Below are 18,661 nucleotides of genomic sequence, written 5' to 3'. Positions count from 1 at the left end.
TGTGGTGGTTGGGGTAGTTATTCAGTAGTGGCTGACACTTCATGACCCCGTGGACTTGTCCTCGGAGTTTTCTTGGCAGAGATACTGGAGTGTTTGCCATTTCCTTCTCCAGGTATCCCCATTTTACAAATGAGGAACTGAGACAAATAGGAGTTAAGTGACTTGCCCAGGGTTAAATAGCTAAGTAGGTATGTGAATCTAGATTTGAACTCAGATCCCTGACTCCAAACCTGGTGCTTTTTCCAGTCTACCACCTAACTACCCTGGAAGGAACCTTAGAGATTATCTGGCCTATCTTTTATAATATTAAATGTTTAATTGATCATAAGGTCATAGATTTAGAGTAGAACAGGATTTTGGAGGCCATAAATGGCCCAACCCCCTCATTTTACAGCTGAGGAATTGTGGCCCAGAGAAATTAAGTGACTGGTCCGTGGACACTTACATGTAGTAAGTATCCAAGCTGGGATCTGAACCTAGGTACTATAGCCCCCAGATTTACCTGTTTCCGCTGTAATTATTCAAGCTACCTAGTAGTATTTGTGTAAATGTCTCTGTGTATGAGTAAATATAATTCCATTACAATATAGCTCATCAGTACCTGGATTTGTACTTCCTTTTAAGTTTTTACTGAAACATAAATACTATCCCAGTTCATTGGGGCTGATCTTTAGGACCCCAAGGTTTCAGTGGAAGAAGCCGACTGACTTTTGATGCTTAAAGCAAGAAGCCAGTGTTTTCAACTCATACAAAAGAAAACTTGGGACTTACCTTGAGACACCTGGGTGCATAAAGAAGGGTTGATGGAAGAAGGAGGAAGGATAAATTTAGATCACAGTCACCAGAGATACAAGGATACAACCAGATCTCTGGAGGAGACAGGACATATGTGGGATATGTCTTGAAATCACAGATCTGTGATAACATATCAGTTAGCACAGGGATATTTTGACTTCCAATAAGATAATCTACAGGCTGTGGCAGGAAGAATTGGATCGATGTTATTCCAGGCTCTTGGCATTTCTGCTCTTATCCCACAAAACAGAGCAGCTCAGTAATGCAGATGAGGACCGGGTGTTTTAAAGGGAGGAGGGCAAGGGCTTGCTCAGGTGTGTTTGATTTTTTTTCCATCTCTGATGTTCCAGATGAGTAATACATTGTAGGAAATATAAGTTCCTAGGATAGAAGAGAGAGGTACCAGGCAGGATGAGTAGATGTGCCTGCTGCACACAGGTCTTAGGAATCTCAGAAAGACTCCTACAAAAGAAAGATTTTTGAGCTATCACAAGGACCTAAGATTAAAAAAAAATCTGATATAACATAATTAAGAAAGAAAAGTATTGTTATTTCAGTCTCCTATGGTTGTTATTGTCATTTTTAGTCATATCCAAGCCTTGGAAAGTGATTTGCCATTTCCTTCTCCTGCTTATTTTACAGATGAGAAAACTTAGGCCAACAGGGTTTACTGACTTGCTCAGGGTCACCCAACTAGTAAGCGTCTAAGGCTGGATTTGAACTCAGGTCTCCTGACTTAAGACCCAGTGCTCTATCTACTGCACCACTTTGTGTCCCAACATTAGTATTAAACATTTTCAGTAGTATGTACACACACACACACACACACACACACACACACACACACACATTTTCTTATGTCTCTTTTTGTTTATTTTGTTAAATTATGGTTCCTTAAGGGTAGAGATTCAATTTCTGATGTAACTTCCTGTGGTAATAAAAATGTAGTTCTCTGGATGCAATTCATCCTATATTAGTACCATATGCTTACATTATCTAAACTACACAATTTAACACAACTCTTGGGTTTTAGATAAGAATCATTCAATGCCAGAGCTAGAAGGGACCTCAGAGCTCCCCTTGTGCTTCTCCATTTTACAGATGAAGAAGTTGAAACCTAGAGAGGAAGTGACTTGTTCTAGGACACCCAGTGAGTTAATGACAAAGTTAGGTCTAGAACCCACATCTCCTGGTTCTTCTTGACTCAGTGCTCTTTCTCTTTGTACTATTGGCAAGTTACTGTTGATTCATTTCAGTGGTGTCTGACACTCCCTGACCCCATTTGGGGTTTTCTTGGCAAAGATACTGGACTCGTTTGCCTTTTCATTCTCCAGCTCGTTTTACAGATGAGGAAACTGAGGCCAACAGGGTTAAGTGATTCACTTAGGGTCACAGCCAGTAAGCGTCTGAGGTAGCATTTGAACTCAGGTCCTCCTGACTCCAGGGCAGGTGCTCTATCCACTACACCACCTGGAGGCCCATAGTGACAAACACGCCTGTCCAACCATGAGAATGAGAATCCTCATGCCTAGTGTTCCTTGTAAACACATGCATATTTTCCAGCCAGCTCATCTGAACCATCTGTGATACTAGGAGAAGGTTTTAAGTTACTTCCTGAATATGCTGTTGCATCCGATGCCCTAATAGGATCTATGTAGTTTGTCAACCTGTCTACCTTATCCCCAGGATGTACATGGAAAAGACAACTGGTTGCTTCTGTCTTTACATCCTAGATATTTCTGGGGAAAATCCATCCCTCTATTCCATGCCTAGAATAATACAAATAAAGACAATTGAGCCTGCATCACTGGGAGAGCTGAAGTTCAGGTGTGAAAAGCTATGAGGAGGAGGTTTTGAAGAGAAAAGTGATGAACTAATTCAGTTTTGAGCATGTTGAATGTGAGGTTGAATTTGGTGGTGATATCTAGGTGGAGCTCTCCAAAAGACAGTTGGAAATGCAAATTTGGGGTCTAGGCTAGAGTTTGGGGGTAGAAATCCAGGTTTGGGAGAATTAGAAATGAATGAGTTTTATTTTTCTTTTCCTTGTTATTTCTCATCTCTGTGCTTTAGCCCTTGCAATTATTTGTCTCACTTTCTGACAGTCTGTCACCTTCTTTAAGACCCAGATCAGAATTTTTCCATCTCATTCCTTTACTATTTTAGTTCAATTAACATCTAGGGACTATATTTGTTTGTTTTTTTTTTTCATAATTAGCCTCAATGCATTTTATACATAAAAATTAATTTTTATCTCTCCAACTAGATTGTGGACTCCCCCAGGGCAGGAATCCCCCTTATTTTGTATCACATCAAACACTTAGTACCATGCCCTGCAATAGGTTCTCAGTAACCGTTTGTCTCTTTTTTTTTTTTTTTTTGTCTTTTTGCAGGGCAATGGGGGTTAAGTGACTTGCCCAGGGTCACACAGCTAGTGTCAAGTGTCTGAGGCCGGATTTGAACTCAGGTACTCCCGAATCCAGGGCCAGTGCTTTATCTACTGCGCCACCTAGCCACCCCAACTGCTTGTCTCTTAAATGGGTTGCCAATGTTCTCCATCACCCTCATCCTGTCTGTTATTTGATTTCTTTCTTGAGTGCAGACCCTCCCTACAAGCAACACTAGACACTCAAAGGGAAAGAAGGAATCAAGTGCCTATCACTGGGCTCAATGATTGACCAATATTATTTCATTTAATCCTCACAACAATCCTGAGAGTTAATTGCAATTACTCCCTCCATTCTAGAGTTGAGGAAACTGAGGCAGTTGGAGGTTAGCCCAGGACTAGAAGATATCTGAGGCCCCATTCAAACTCAGGCCTTCCTGACTCCAGGCCCAGTGCCTTATCCACTGGCCAATTAGCTACCTCTAAGGGATACAAAAGATACATTAATTACAAAGAGAATAAAAGCTACTGTCAAAGCCAGGGAGAGCAACAAAGCCACAGCAACCAAAATGTGGGTTCTTTTTCATCAAACGGATAAACCTTTGTGCTTTTATTAAAATCCATCTGAGTAATTCAAGGTGGAAGGTGATTCAGTTCCAGAGAAATCATATTAATCATATTATTAAGAATGTGTCCCATGTATTAATTATAACACTTAGATACATTCCAGGCAGGAGAAATGCTAATGACCAGCTGTCTATGTATCCAGGATTCAGCCATTCTTGGCGTTATTAATTTAGAGTAGATGTCAGTGCTTGCTATATTAAATATGAATTTATGTAGAAATAGGGGAGGGTGGTGACATAGAAGTGGGACAGGAGGGTCAGTCATAGAAATATACAGAAAGGCAAGATGAGTGTTCCAGGGTAGTCATTATTTATTTTTCTCCCTTCCCTCTCAGTTGTTGTTCAGTTGTTTCTGATTCTTTGTGACCCCATTTTGCAGTTTTCTCTGGCAAAGATACTGGAATGGTTGGCCATTTCCTTCTCCAGCTCATTTGACAGATGAGGAAACTGAGGCCAACAGCCTGAAGTGACTCGCCCAGGGTCACACAGCTACTAAGTGTCTGAGGTCGGATTTGAACTTAGGTCTTCCTGACTTCAGGCCTGACTCTTTATCCATTGTGCCACCTAGCTGCTCTCACCCCTCAGTTATGCCCCCCCAACATACATATTTTCAGAAGAAAAGATAGGCACCATGGTGTAGTGAAACACTTGTGGCCTTGGAGGAAGATTTGCATTCCAGTGTTGGCTCTGCTAACCTCCTAATCTCTCTCCTCCTCAGTTTTCTCTTCTGCAACATGATGATAATAATTTTGTACTTTCTACATCACAGAGGTATGATTCAAGCAAATATAACTGATTGGAAAACAACTTTTCCTTGAATAATCCCCCTTTTTTTTTTAACTTTAAAAATCACCATGCTGCCAGCAGAACTTTTTTAAACCTGTTATCCTTTTCTGGGCAGGCAAAATAGCTTTTGCATTGAGATACTTTTCAGGAAATGGAAGAGTTGTTGAAGGATGGGAGAATTTTAAAATTTCAATTCCGAGTAATTTTCTTACCAATCAACTTCAATTCATTAGGAATAGTACAGGGGGCAGCTAGGTGGCACAGTGGATAAAGCACCAGCACTGGATTCAGAAGTACCTGAGTTCAAATCTGGCCTCAGACATTTGATACTTACTAGCTGTGTGACCCTGGGCAAGTCACTTAGCCCTCATTGCCCTGCAAAAAATAAAATAAAGTACAAAAAAAAAAGGAATAGTACAGCGATAAATGAAAGTTCCAAAAGATTTTGGGGATCACAACCCAGCATCCATTTATTAAGCACTTATCCTGTGCTAACTAAATCAGGGAAGAGCTTAGGACAAAAGACAAAAATGAAACAGTTCCTGCCCTTAGGGAGTTTACATTCTATTGGGAAAGGTAACATGTATACACACACACATACACATATATACATAACAGAAAATTTATATAGATGTATAGAAATATGTAGACATATCTAGAAAATATATATAAAATGAATGCAAATGGGTTTTGGGGGGGGTCTAGCAGCTGTGGGAATCAGGGAAGGCCTTATGCTTGAGCTTTTATTTGAAAGAAACTAGTGATTTAAAGAGGAGAAGCTGAGGAGGGAGTGTATTTCAGGGACTGAGTATAGTTGGGGCAAAGGCACAGAAATAAGAGATCCACTTGTGTTGTTTCAGTCATGTCTGACTCTCCATGACCCCATTTGGGGTTTTATTGGCAGAGATACTAGAGTGGCATGCCTTTTCCTTCTCCCTCTCATTTGACAGATGAGGAAACTGAGGCAAACTGGGTGAAGTGACTTGCCCAGGGTCACGCAGCTACTACATGTCTGAGGTCAGATTTGAACCCAAACCTCTTGACTCCAGGGCTGGTGCTCTATCCACTGCACTATCTAGTTGTCCTAAGAGATCCAGAGAGATAAATAAATCCATTCCCTCCCTATCTTTAGTTTAGTGAGAGGGAAAGGGGTATGGGGTGGAGGTGGGGGAGGGGGAATCATGTGAATCTTCCCTCAATGCATAATGCTGATCTGTACCCTGCTCAGACATTTTAAGGTGACAGAAAGGGCTCTCGCATGGAGGGCTACCAGACAGTTTAGTTCAGACATTTATTACCAGTCTGGAAGAAGAACAGCAGCAGCAGCAGCAGCAATCTCCCCTGGGGAAGCTAGGTGTGGACAGTACTGTTTCCAGACTGAATCCAAACCCTGCACTTTATGGGGATAATGTTCCTATGTAGGTCATTACCCTAGTTAACCTGGGGGAAGAACTCATGCTCCCAGAACTAGCTGACAAGCCTGGCTTGATCGCCTGTCTCTGTTTGCCTGTGGAGGAGGCATGGGCAGCTGTTTTGTGCTCAAATGATCAGGGACCTGAACTTCAGGTCAGAGAAGAGGAGGCATGGGGAGGTGTTGTTGACTGTGCTACTGACGTCTAACCCACCTAGCCTTCACACGGGGTTATATTTATATCCAGGCTCTAGCTCCTTGCCAGCCAGCATGTTAAATCAAAAGTCACAAGCAAACAAGGAGAGGGGATTTTCTTTTTTCAAAGTTTCTTTCTATACATAATGCTATTTAGTTACTCTCCTTTGGCCGGGATTGCAGGTTGGGGTGGCGGTACACTAGGGGAGAGGAGGCAGGAGTGGGACTTTAACTTACACACAATGTGCATAATGTGCATTCCGAAATGCTGCTGTTCTTCTCTCCAGACTCTGTATTTCTCTCCTCTGTCATTAAAATTCATGAATCCCACACTAAAGCAGCTTCTGCAGAACTTCAGTTCTCTTTATCATTCTGCAGTGAACATAGAGGGATTTGCATTCCGGCTCCACTCCTAGGTGATGCCATGCTGGGCCCAGCAGGTACTATGAGCTCCGAAAAGAGTAGTCAGTCAATTAATAGTAATGGGGGGTGGGGAGGCTTTAGTATCCTGTGTTAGGCCAGATCTGAGATCTGGCATAGACATACACAATCACGGCATAAGGCAGCATATGGTACTTGTCAGGTGAGTGGTACACAAAGAAGCTGTGTTTTAGATTTTGGCTCCAATTAATTTTCCTACTAATCGACTCCAATTCATTAGAATGAAACAGCACAGAAATGAAGGAAAGGGGACCACAACCCTATCAGTCATCAATTTATTAAGCACCTACTCCGTGCTAACCAATAGGTGAAGAGCTTGGGACAAAAGTCAAAAAGGAAACAGTTCCTGCCCTCTGGAACTTGAGATTGAGTGGGCATTTAAGGTCTCTGTGCCTCCATCTCCTTATTTTTAAAATCAATGGCCAGAGATGCATTTATTAAGCATTACATGCCAAGCACTATGTTAAATGCTTGGGATACAAATAGAAAAAATAAAAACGGCCATACTCTTAAAGAGCTCATACTACTTGGGGGAGACAGCACATTTTAAAAAGAAAAACTTGTGGGGGCAGCTAGGTGGCACAGTGGACAAAGCACAGACCCTGGATTCAGGAGGACCTGAGTTCAAAACCAGATTCAGACATTACTTGATGCTTACTGGCTGTGTGACCCTGGGCAAGCCACTTAACCCTCATTGCCCCGCACAATAAAAAAGAAAAAAGAAAAAAGAAAAAAAGAAAAGAAAAACTTGAGGGTGGATGAGAAGACTAACACTATTTGGGAGAGACAGTATATAAAAAAGTAAAGCTATAGGGGCAACTAGGTGGCGCAGTGGATAAAGCACCAGCCCTGGATTCAGGAGGACCTGAGTTCAAATTCAGTCTCAGCCACTTGACACTTAGTAGCTGTGTGACCCTGGGCAAGTCACTTAACCCCCACTGCCCTGCAAAAAAAAAAAAAAGTAAAGCTACAAGGTGGATGAGAAGACTGGGAAATCCTATCAGGGCAGTGTTGGAGGTGGATGGCAAGGCCCCCAGATGGAGGTATCAATACTGGTAGTACCCACCTTGTAGGAGTGGTGTGAGGCTGAAATGAAATAATGCGTATGAATTTTTTTAACCAATTTTATACAAATGTCAGTTATTCTTGGAGGTCAAAGGCTGGCAAAATCATGGCAGGGAAAACTTTATGGAGGAGGTAGGATTTGGTGGGCTTTGAAGATTGAAGAATATTTATACTAAGATTTTTAGAGTGGGAAGACACGTTGGAGATCAATTAGTTCAAACCTGTCATTCTACAGACAAGGAAACTGAGGCCTAGAAAGTGAAGCAACTGAAAAAAAAAAAGAAAGAAAGTGAAGGACCTAGCCAAAGAGCATATGGGTCAATAGAGTGACAGAGGGGAGGGCCTTCAATCCTAAGTCATTAGATTCTAAACTCATGCTTTTCCCAATCTATTATGGTCAGGTAATCAGAGAAGGGCAACGTATTGCGGGAAAGGGAGCTCAGCAGAGTTATCCTACACACTGTCTTTAGGAGCTGATGGTTGGACTACTTTTGCTAGATCAAGGGTTCTTAACCCTTTCTATGTCGTGGACCCCTTTGTCAGGGTGGTGATACCTATGGAACACTATAGAATATTTTTGAATGCTCAAAATAAGATACGTAGGATTACAAAGCAAACCAATTATATTGAAATGAAGTTATTAAAGAAAAAAGATCATTGTGCACAGTGACAGCAATGTTGTTTGATGAAGAACTGTGAATGACTTAACTATTCTCAACAAAACGATGATCCAAGACAATCCCAAAGGACTATTTTTTGTTTTATTAAAAAAATTTTTTTTTCAAAGGACTATTGGTGAAACATACTATGCACCTCCAAAGAAAGAACTAATGTTGATGGAACAGACTGAAGCATACTGTTTTTTACTTTCTTTCATTTTTTCTTTTATTCAAGTTTTCTTCTACAAAATGACTAATATGGTAATGTTTTACATAATCATACATGTATAACCCATATCTGATTACTTACTGCCTCAGAGAGGGGGCAGGAGAGGGAGGGAAGGAATGATAAAAATTGGAACCCAAAACTATAAATAAAAATGATTATTACTTAAAAAAAAAAGATCGTGGGCCCCAGCTTGAGAATTCATAACTGGAATGAAACTTGTAGGGGAAAAGTGGGAAATAAGGTTAGAGAGGAATGTTAGGACCATTCTGGGGAGGTCTTTGGAGGTCAAATTGAGAAGTTGGGCTTTTATTCCATTGGGTAGTAAAGAGTGACTGAGTACAAACTCAAGTCAAGGCTGCCAGCTTTGGGAAGACTGTGAGATAGGGCTAGGAGAAGAGTTAATTGTATTTTAATATTGATAATTTGATACTCTTCCTGGCACTTGTCCAAACTCCCACCCCAGAAAGATTTCTCTTGCTCTCATTTGGTTGTCCCCTAATCCCAATAAGTGGGTAAGCTAAGGACCACATGAAGTATTCCCTCTCCTAGAAATATATATTCTTTAACAGAGAATGCTTGAAGACCCAGATGCAAAGGAATAAACCTCTAATGATAGAATTTGGGGCACTAGCATTGGTAAAAGGGCCCTATTCTATACTTTCTCAAATTTTGCAATACAACCACACCCTAAATATAAGGCCAACCCCTTTATCTGGTATGGTAAATATTTGAAGGTGTTTGAACTAGGCCTCAGTGGGATTTCATAACTTCTGCCACTCAGCCTTCAAATCTATAAAATGGAAAACATCGTTATTAGGTAATAATAAGTGAATGATACTTTGCTTAGAATCTCTAGTCTAGTTGTTGAAAGGATTAACTGAGAAACTTTCATATCTTCACTAAGCACCAGCCTCAGACACGTCCAAGCTTTGTGACCCTGGGCAAGTCATTTAACCTTTGTCTGACTCAGTTTCTTCATCTGTAAAATGGGCATAATGGCACCCACCTCACCTGATTGTTGTGAGGCTCAAATGAGATAATGTTTGTAAAGCTCATAGTATGGTACCTGACACATAGTAGGTGCTTTTCCCCTTCCTCTGACCCCTTCACCAATAGCAATAAAGTGTATATCTATGGTACTTCAAGGTTTAAAAAGTACCCTTTTTTCCCCCCAAATAACCCTTTGAGACAGGTAGTGTTAGTATTGTTACCTCTTTTGTGCTGATGAGGAAACTAAGTCTGAGAGTCTTGGGGAAATGACTCTCCCATGGACATATAAGTGTCACAGTTAAGATACAAACCCAGGTCTCTTGACTCTTAGTGAAACGCTGCTTCCATTTTACCAGGCTACTTTATCAAACACACTACAGTCTTGACATTAGCATGAGGGGCTCATTTCAGAATTTTTTAGACAATAGCAAGATGACCTTAGAATGTTTGCCTGACTTGGATCCAGAAGTGTTCAGTTGTATCCCAACAGGCGTATGTGTGCTTGGCTTCAAGCAGCCACAGCAGCTGTTCAAAGCTGCTGAACATGTTTACATGTTATATGGGATTCATTTGAGGAGTTATTTACCAAGGGACTTAGTAAGCTGAATTTGGACATCACTGCACCACCAATGTTTTTTGTTTGTTTATAGAAAATTGGTGTCATCTCCAGCTATTCATTGAAATGACTCTGGAGTTTGCATGTTATTCTTCTGTGAGGTTAAGGTTGAAAAAAAAATGAGTTGGTGGCTTAGAATTCTGAGTTTCTCTTTGGATAGTAACAGCAGAGCTGAGCGAAAGTGGGGCTATAATCATAGGGGACTTTGCTGAATGAGGTCAGAAGTTTGATCAGTGAGATAGCCTGTTTTTATTTTGCCTCCGCACAAATGCAAGCCTTTTAGGCTTTGCTGGCCAGATCCACGGATAAAAGGCCAGGAGTGTGGCTAGGCAGATTGATGGGGGAAGGGGGGTCTGGCACAGGTGCCAAAACCATCAATTAGGATGACATCACCTACCTGGAAGATGCTAGGAAAATGTGGAAGCAGATGCTTTGCTCTCCATCACCTTCTACATGGAATGATATCACCACCTTAGCAAACTGATGTGGTCTATATGAGTGCCAAACCCCCATTACTCAGCTAAGGGAGACAGTGACCTTGCCCCTTGGGCTTAGCTTTGTCTCTTTTGCTTTCCCTTCAACCTCTACTTTTTTACATAGAAGAGGGGAAGGACTTAGAAATTTAAAAAACAAAAACAAAAACTAGATACCTTGAGCTCCAGAACTGTTTGCTAGCTATTTCATTATGAATCCTTACATGAAAATAATTATCAGGTCTAGCCTAAAGTTCAGAGGTTAAATTCTAAAAGTATATCCAACATTCACTTTGAAGGATAGGGAAGTCTCCAACAGAGACTCAAGCCCCAGAACCAGAAAATCAAGTCTAATAAAAAGATTGACTTGAACCTAACAGTACCGGTCCATGTAATTCTACTCTTCCCCCTCCCTGCCCCACCAAAATCTTGGTGCCCAGGATTGAGAGCTCCTGCAGGAGATCATGAGACCATAAATCTAAAAAATGGGGAAACTGAGGCCCGGAGGTTAAGTGACTTGCCCAAAGTAACAAAGGTAGTGTTGCAAAAATTTCTAAGTCACAGGGTTAGATGAAGAAAAAACAAAGTCTCAAAGCCAGAGAAAAATGGGTTTATTGATAGAGGGGATTCTGTCTTACAATGTGGTAAAATATGAAAGTTTTTAACAGTCGGCTAGGATAACTGAAAGACGCCAGTTTTTCAAGGACCACCCTTTTGGGGAGGAGATGAACAGTCCGCCTGCTGCGCATGTCAGACTGCCTGCCGGGTACAGTCCGCCTGCTGCGCATGTCAGACTGCCTGCCGGGTACAGTCCGCCTGCTGCGCATGTCAGACTGCCTGCCGGGTTTTTTGACTTCCGGGGTGGAGAGAAGGGGAGTAGCCTTTTTTGCCGGCTTGGCGGGACTCCGGGCGGCGCGGCACAGACGGTCTGACTCACTCCAAAGGTGGCCTAAATCGGTTTGGTGAGTTTTTATAAGGAATATAGACTAAGCCTAGATTTAAGACGATTTGTACTGTATTTCTGTTTTCCTATCCTTCTAATCAACAACACCTTATATACAATAAAGGCTCTATCTAGAAAACCAGAAGCTTCTTCCATTTACTAGTCTGGGAGATGAGTTAAGGGAAGGGTTAAGTAGGGGAGATTTATGATCTAATATCCAATTTTAAATCTCACAGTTTGGCGACCCAGATGGGACCTTAAGGACCCTCCCACCCTCCCTAGTTTGGCCATAAGCCGGCTAATTCGGTGGATTTTCCAAATACCCCCCCCCCCCCCGCGGACTTTCCCTTTGTCTAATCTCCCTTAAAGACTTTAAGCCTCTAAAAGTCTTGCTTTAAACAGAAAAGCCAGCCCAGTTTAAAGGGCAAGATGCTCGAATATTCTACCATCCCTTTGATTTTTCTCATCGGAATGTATTGGGACAGCATAACATCCCGACTTAGAGGAATAGTTTACTCAATGGTCCTTCATAACATTATTGGTTTTTTCCTCATTCAGGCAGCAAAAGGTTTTTTGTATAATAGTATACGTGAGAATCTTTGGGAAAATACGTTTAATATAAGTAGAAATTTTATGCCTGCAATTGAAATACCTTTTAATACCACATCCATAGTTCATACGACTAAGGATTTTATTTTTTTTTGTTGTTTTTTTTTTGTTTTTGTTATTATCATTGTTTTTGTTATTATCATTGTTATGATGTGGGGGAAACTCTCACATATGGAGAGAGACCTCAAAATGGCTGTTTCTACTAGAGATGATCCAAGTTCAGAATCAGATCAGCAGAAACTACTCCCTCTGCAGGAAGCTATAGAACATAGTAAGAAGGGAGTGCCAATTCAAGTCAGAAAATATAGCCCCTTTAGACCAAGTGACTTGAGCGCATGGAAATCAATCATCCCTAGTTTTGAGAAAAATCCAAACACTGTAATTTCACAGTTAAGGACTATATTTAATGCATATCAACCCAGTTGGGCTGATGTTACTTGCCTTTTGGAAACTTTACTGTCCCCAACTGAGATTACAGATATTATCTCAGCAGGAAATGCCCTTGTTGCGAAAGGTAAGGCCGATGTGGAATGGCCTCTAAAGGATCCAGAGTGGAATTATAATGATGATAGGGATTTCCAAAGATTAAAAGATGCTAGAGAAACACTTCTGAAGGGAATGGAATCTTGCTCTAGAAAACCGGAAAACTGGCAGAAATTTTTAAGCCTACCTCAGGAGGCTAATGAAAGACCAAACAGATTTTATGATAGACTTTGTGAGGCCGCTAGACAGTACACCAGATTGGATCCAGTAGATTTAAGAGATTCCTGTATCATTCTCAACACATTTGTTTATAATTCACTGCCAGAAATACGCAGATACTTTCTGAAACAATGTCCAGACTGGAGAAATCTCTCAGTAGATAGAATTAAGGAACTTGCAAATTATGTCTTTGACTCACGTGAGGAAGATCCAGATCACCCTAAACAGAGCATTCTGGCACCAGCGATTCCTAGTCAGCCATGTGGACACCGGAACAAGGACACTAAGGTGTGTTGTTACTGTCGTAAGGAGGGGCATGAATTGAGAGAATGTAGGACTTGGAGAAGAAATTCTAATTCTAATTACAGGCGAAATCAAAATAGAAATAGATCTTTTTGGAGGAATACAGAAAGGCAGTACCAGAATAATGGTAACCAAGACCCCCCTCAGAAGAGGACACAGGAATGATGGTGTCTTGGGGAGGAATGGAACATAGATAATGAAAGCCATATATTCCCAGATCCGGATTTTTTGAATGCACTTGTGCCAGTCCATTCACCTCCCCAGAGTAATGAACCACATGTCACCTTAAAAGTGGGGGAGACTTATTATGATTGTCTGCTAGACACAGGAGCCTCTAAATCAGTATTAGTAAGCAAACCAGATGCTGGGTGTAGACCTGTAGGATTTTTGAATGTAGTGGGAGTCTCAGGAAAGAGCCAGAGAGTGGCAAAATTGAATCCTCGCATGGTATCTATGGGGCCCTTAACAGTGGAACATTCATTTTTACTCATGCCTGATGCCCCTGTAAATTTATTAGGTCGTGATCTCCTTTGCAAGCTTAGAGCAACCATATCTTGTGCTCCAGATGGGGCTGTCTCCTTACAATTGCCAGAGGATACTGTTCATTTATTACCAATTTTACTTACAGAAGCTCAAGGAACAGCAGGGGAGGTATCCAAAATCCCCTCTGACATTCCTGAGTCTTTATGGGCCTCATCCCCTAATGAGGTGGGGCTCCTTAAGTCTGCCATGCCTGTTACCTTTAAAGTTAAGGGGGGACCACCCCCCTCCATTCCACAGTATCCATTGTCTAGGGAAGCAATAGAAGGGATCACCCCTATAATTGAGGCTTTGAAAAGCCAGGGTATTATTATTCCATGTCATCACTCTCCATGCAATACTCCCATTTTGCCAGTTAAAAAACCCAAGCCTGGGCCAGATGGTAAACCTGTTTATCGTTTTGTGCAAGATCTTAGAGCGATTAATAATTATGTTATTCCTAGACATTCCATAGTTCCAAACCCGGCTACGATAATTTCATCGATTCCCTATGAATCTACATGTTTCACAGTGGTAGACCTTTGCTCTGCCTTTTTCTCCATACCAGTACATGAGGACTTCCAATATTTATTTGCTTTTACCTGGAAAAATAGACAGTGGACCTGGACTAGACTCCCACAGGGATTTGTAGACAGTCCCACATTATTTTCCCAAATTTTACAGCAGGATCTGGCCTCTATTACCTTTAAGGGCTCCATACTAGTACAATATGTTGATGACTTACTTTTGGCCTCTCCTAATGCTGAAATTTGTCAGGAAGATAGCCGTCACTTACTGCTGGAGCTGCACAAGAGAGGACACAAGGTTTCCAAGACAAAGGTACAATGGTGTTTGCCCCAGGTAGAATATTTAGGATTTATTTTGGCTGCTGGAACTCGCTCTGTCTCTTCTAAGCGAGTCCAGGCCATTCAACAACTCTCTGCCCCCACTACTAAGAGGCAGTTGAGAGCCATTCTGGGAGCAGCTGGGTACTGTAGACAATGGATACCCTCTTTTGGTGAAATTACTAAACCCCTCATAGCTCTTACAAAAAGTTCTGTTCCAGACAGTTTACAGTTGGATCCCCAGCATCTCTCAGCCATAAAAGAATTAAAACGGGCCTTGTTATCAGCACCTGCCCTAGGACTGCCAGATTATAGTAAGCCTTTCACTCTCTTTGTGCATGAACAAAGGGGGGTGGCTTCTGGAGTCCTGACTCAGTCACTGGGGCCTAACCAACGTCCTATAGCCTACTATTCAATTCAGCTGGACCCTGTAGCGGCTGGAGCGCCACCTTGCCTTAGAGCAGTGGCGGCCACAGCGCTTTTGGTAGAAAAAGCCTCTGATTTGGTCCTAGGTAACCCTCTAACTGTGCAATGCCCTCACGAAGTGGAGGCTCTCTTACTACGTCACAGGACACAAGCCTTTTCAGATCAAAGGCTGGCTAAGTATGAAATAACCCTGTTAGGTAATGAGAATATCACTTTAAAACGCTGCACAGTTCTTAATCCAGCAACACTACTCCCTAACTTACCATTCTCGGGGGAACCGTTGCATGACTGTGCTTCTTTAGTTGATATGGCTGAAAAACCCCGTGACAATCTTTTTGATACACCTTTAGAAAATCCTGATCTTGTCCTCTATACAGATGGTTCCTCATTTATGAGAGAGGGAACCCGTTTTACTGGAGCTGCTGTAGTTTCTGATTATGACACCCTCTGGGCAGCTTCTCTGCCTTCCCATTTTAGTGCACAGGCTGCTGAACTTGTGGCTCTTACACAGGCCTGTAATATAGCTAAAGATAAGAGTGCCACCATTTTTACTGACTCGAAATATGGCTTTGGCATATGCCACTTTATTGGTATGATTTGGCGTCAACGAGGCTTTCTAACATCCTCGGGCAAGGCTATTGCCAATGGGGACCTTATCAAGGACCTCTTAGATGCCCTAAAACTGCCTTCTTCCCTAGCCGTTGTACATTGCCCTGCCCACACAGGGAATAGTGATCCTGTTTCAAAGGGAAATGCACGAGCCGATTCTGCAGCCAAGCTAGCTGCATTAGAAGCTCCTGAACATGTATTTAACCTTTCACCTTCTGAGGATATTCCTTCCAACCTAACCTATGACGATTCTGAAGTAGAAAAGTGGAAAAAGAAATTTAAGGCGAAACAGATCAATGGCATCTGGGTGTCTCCGGAAGGTAAGCCATTTCTTCCCCGGAAATTCTACCACCAGGTATGCCTCTCTGTTCACAGAAAAGGCCATTTTGGTACACAAGGCATTGTAGACTCTATTAAGAGAACCTGGATAGCACCAGGTGTGACTAATACAGCATCTCGAATCTGCTCGGGCTGCTCCACATGTCAGTCTTATAATCAGTATGCTTTTAAGGCCAAAGCTTATGGAGGGCGTCCTCTAGCATATACACCTTTTGAGCACTTACAAATTGATTATATTACTATGCCAAAAGCAGGACATTATAAATTTTGCCTTGTTATAGTTGATCAGCTCACTCGGTGGGTGGAGGCCTTTCCCAGCCCCCGAGCCACAGCTGCCTTTGTTGCCAAAATTCTTCTTAAAGAGATAGTACCTCGTTTTGGCCCACCAGCCCGCATCGATTCTGACAAAGGCACACATTTCACTGATTCGATTTTATCCCAAATCTATTCTTTCTTGGGAGTGACTCCAAAATTCCACACGCCCTACCATCCACAAAGTTCAGGCCAAGTCGTATGAATAAAGAGCTTAAGAGTATGATTGGCAAATTATGTACTGAAACCCATTTGAAATGGCCTGATGTTCTACCATTGGCATTATTCTATCTACGAAGTAGACCAAGAGGAGAACTTCATATATCTCCTTATGAAATGCTTTTTGGTCACCCTCCTATCCAAGCTAAAACTTTTTCCCCAGTTTATACATCACTGGTGGGAGGTGATACTTCTGTTGCTTCCTATATACAGGAATTACAGACCAGGCTACGTGAACTCCATGAGGCAGGAGCTGTGGTCCAGGCAGGACCATTAGACTTTTCATTGCATAACTTCAACCCAGGAGATAAAATATATGTAAAGAATTTTCAGAAAACCAGTGGAACTCAACCTGCCTGGGAAGGACCTTTTCAGGTATTATTGACAACTCCTACTGCCATTAAAATTGGTGAAAAAGACTCATGGATTCATTGCTCTCATATAAAGCCTGCACCATTCATAGGTGAAGAGATTTCAGATAGACCTGAGGTAGACGCTAAAGAGGTAAAAACCCTAAAGATAGCAACTGTTAAAGAGCAAAGAGAGTTCAGAGGAAAAAGGCAGTTCCCATTTAATAATCCCACTGATCAGTTAAATGCTTTGGGACTCAGTCTTCGTAAAGTATCAGGAGACGGAAATTGCCTTTTTAGGGCTTTAGCAGACCAGCTAGAAGGTCACTGTAGAAATCATCTCAGACACAGACAAGAAGCTGCTTCTTATATGATTAACCATAGACAAGAGTTTGAGTCTTTTATAGTAAATGACTCCCCTTTTGAAGAATATGTTGATGAATTAAAGAAATTTGGAAAGTGGGGAGGAAATGATTCAATTGTAGCATTTGCTAAGCAGCATCAGCTGAATGTTGTGGTTCATCAATTAAATCAGCCTTTATTGAAAATCAGTGGCACAGACAAAACTGATGCTAGAGAACTCCACATTTTCTACCATAAAGAACATTATGACAGCATTAGAAAGATCAATGACAATTCAGAAACCCCTGCCACTTTGGCATGCAGAGAATTGGGGAACCAGTTAAAACAATGTGGCATACCCCAAACTCTAGCAGCTTAAATACCTTAAAATTTAACAAGCATTTCCTTCCACAGGCAAAAGCACTGAAGCACATGGCCTAGTTTTCTGGCCCACCTCAATTTCTCCCACCCTTTTCCCTACCCTATACCTATTTTTTTTTTTTTATCCTTTTTGCTTTTTGTTTTGTTTTGACTTTTGAAAGGCACTGAAAAGACCTGGAATTCACCACACCTTTAAATTCTTTAAGAGCACAAAAGGGTGCTTAGCGAATCTTTTGCCTTTTATTTTTGGTTTTTGGTTTTGCTTTGTTTTTTTTTTTATTTTTGTTTCTTTTGCTTTTCTTTAAAAACCCGATTTTGTAAACTAAGTGACTTTTCAAAGGCATTTTAAGTATATGCTATTGAATATTGAATCTTGCTTATTGAAGTCTTATTTCTTTTTGATGAATTAATCACCACTTTAAGTATCTGCTACTGTTATACTAGAGAATTCATGTATAAGATGATGTGGTCTAATTGCTAAAAGAAGATTATGTAATAATGTCTAAAAGAAGATTATGTAACAATGTCTAATATAATCAGCTATTTACATTCGTTTATTATTTATATGTCATTATACTCTGGGTATGGTTTGGAATTATTGTATATATCACTAATATATTCTCAGTTATGCAGCATAGCACACATTTTTACCATCATATTGTCTTTGGTGAAATTAATGAGATTTCAGAAATATGGAAACTTATCATTTCAGAGACTAACTTGCTGTGAACTCTGATGCAGGCCCTGGAGAGAATATATGTGCAACAAAAGGAGAGACAGGTATACATAAGTCCATGGTTTGCTTATGATGGTGACTATGTAGAGCACAATTACTAGGCACAGTCCAGTATTCATCCTCTCTCCCTCCTAATTTAACCTAATTTAACTGAACTTACTTATCTTTTTATCTCACTCAGTTGAATTCACCTGTGGCCTAGCACAATCACTGGCTGTCTCGGAACCATGAGATATGGTATGATAACCTTTCCATAACATTTTCAGGTGTCATGAACACATACTAAATTTGACTTTGATCCAGACACATGGTGGTAAAAAGTGTTACTGATTGCAAAATGCTATGCTAAGGTTTAGT

The 18,661-nt window shown here is 41.2% G+C and overlaps 1 protein-coding gene across 2 annotated transcripts in view; it reads left to right on the top strand.

The window, feature by feature from the left end:
- Nucleotides 1-18,661, top strand: part of DGLUCY (D-glutamate cyclase) — a 132,296-nt gene that overhangs the window by 20,627 nt on the left and 93,008 nt on the right. Inside the window, exon 1 of one of the 2 annotated variants that reach the window (XM_043988706.1) lies at nt 3,209-3,259. The exons of the other annotated variant lie outside the window; for it this stretch is intronic. The gene's annotated coding sequence lies outside the window, so the exon portion shown is untranslated. Of the gene's footprint in view, nt 1-3,208; nt 3,260-18,661 lie in introns of those variants that run through there. 2 annotated transcript variants of the gene reach the window in all.

This window comes from Dromiciops gliroides, chromosome 2, assembly GCF_019393635.1.
Source record: "Dromiciops gliroides isolate mDroGli1 chromosome 2, mDroGli1.pri, whole genome shotgun sequence".
NCBI classification, from domain to species: domain Eukaryota; kingdom Metazoa; phylum Chordata; class Mammalia; order Microbiotheria; family Microbiotheriidae; genus Dromiciops; species Dromiciops gliroides.
The sequence above is the reverse complement of the archived record's forward strand: the minus strand, read 5'-3'. Positions and strand labels throughout refer to the sequence as shown.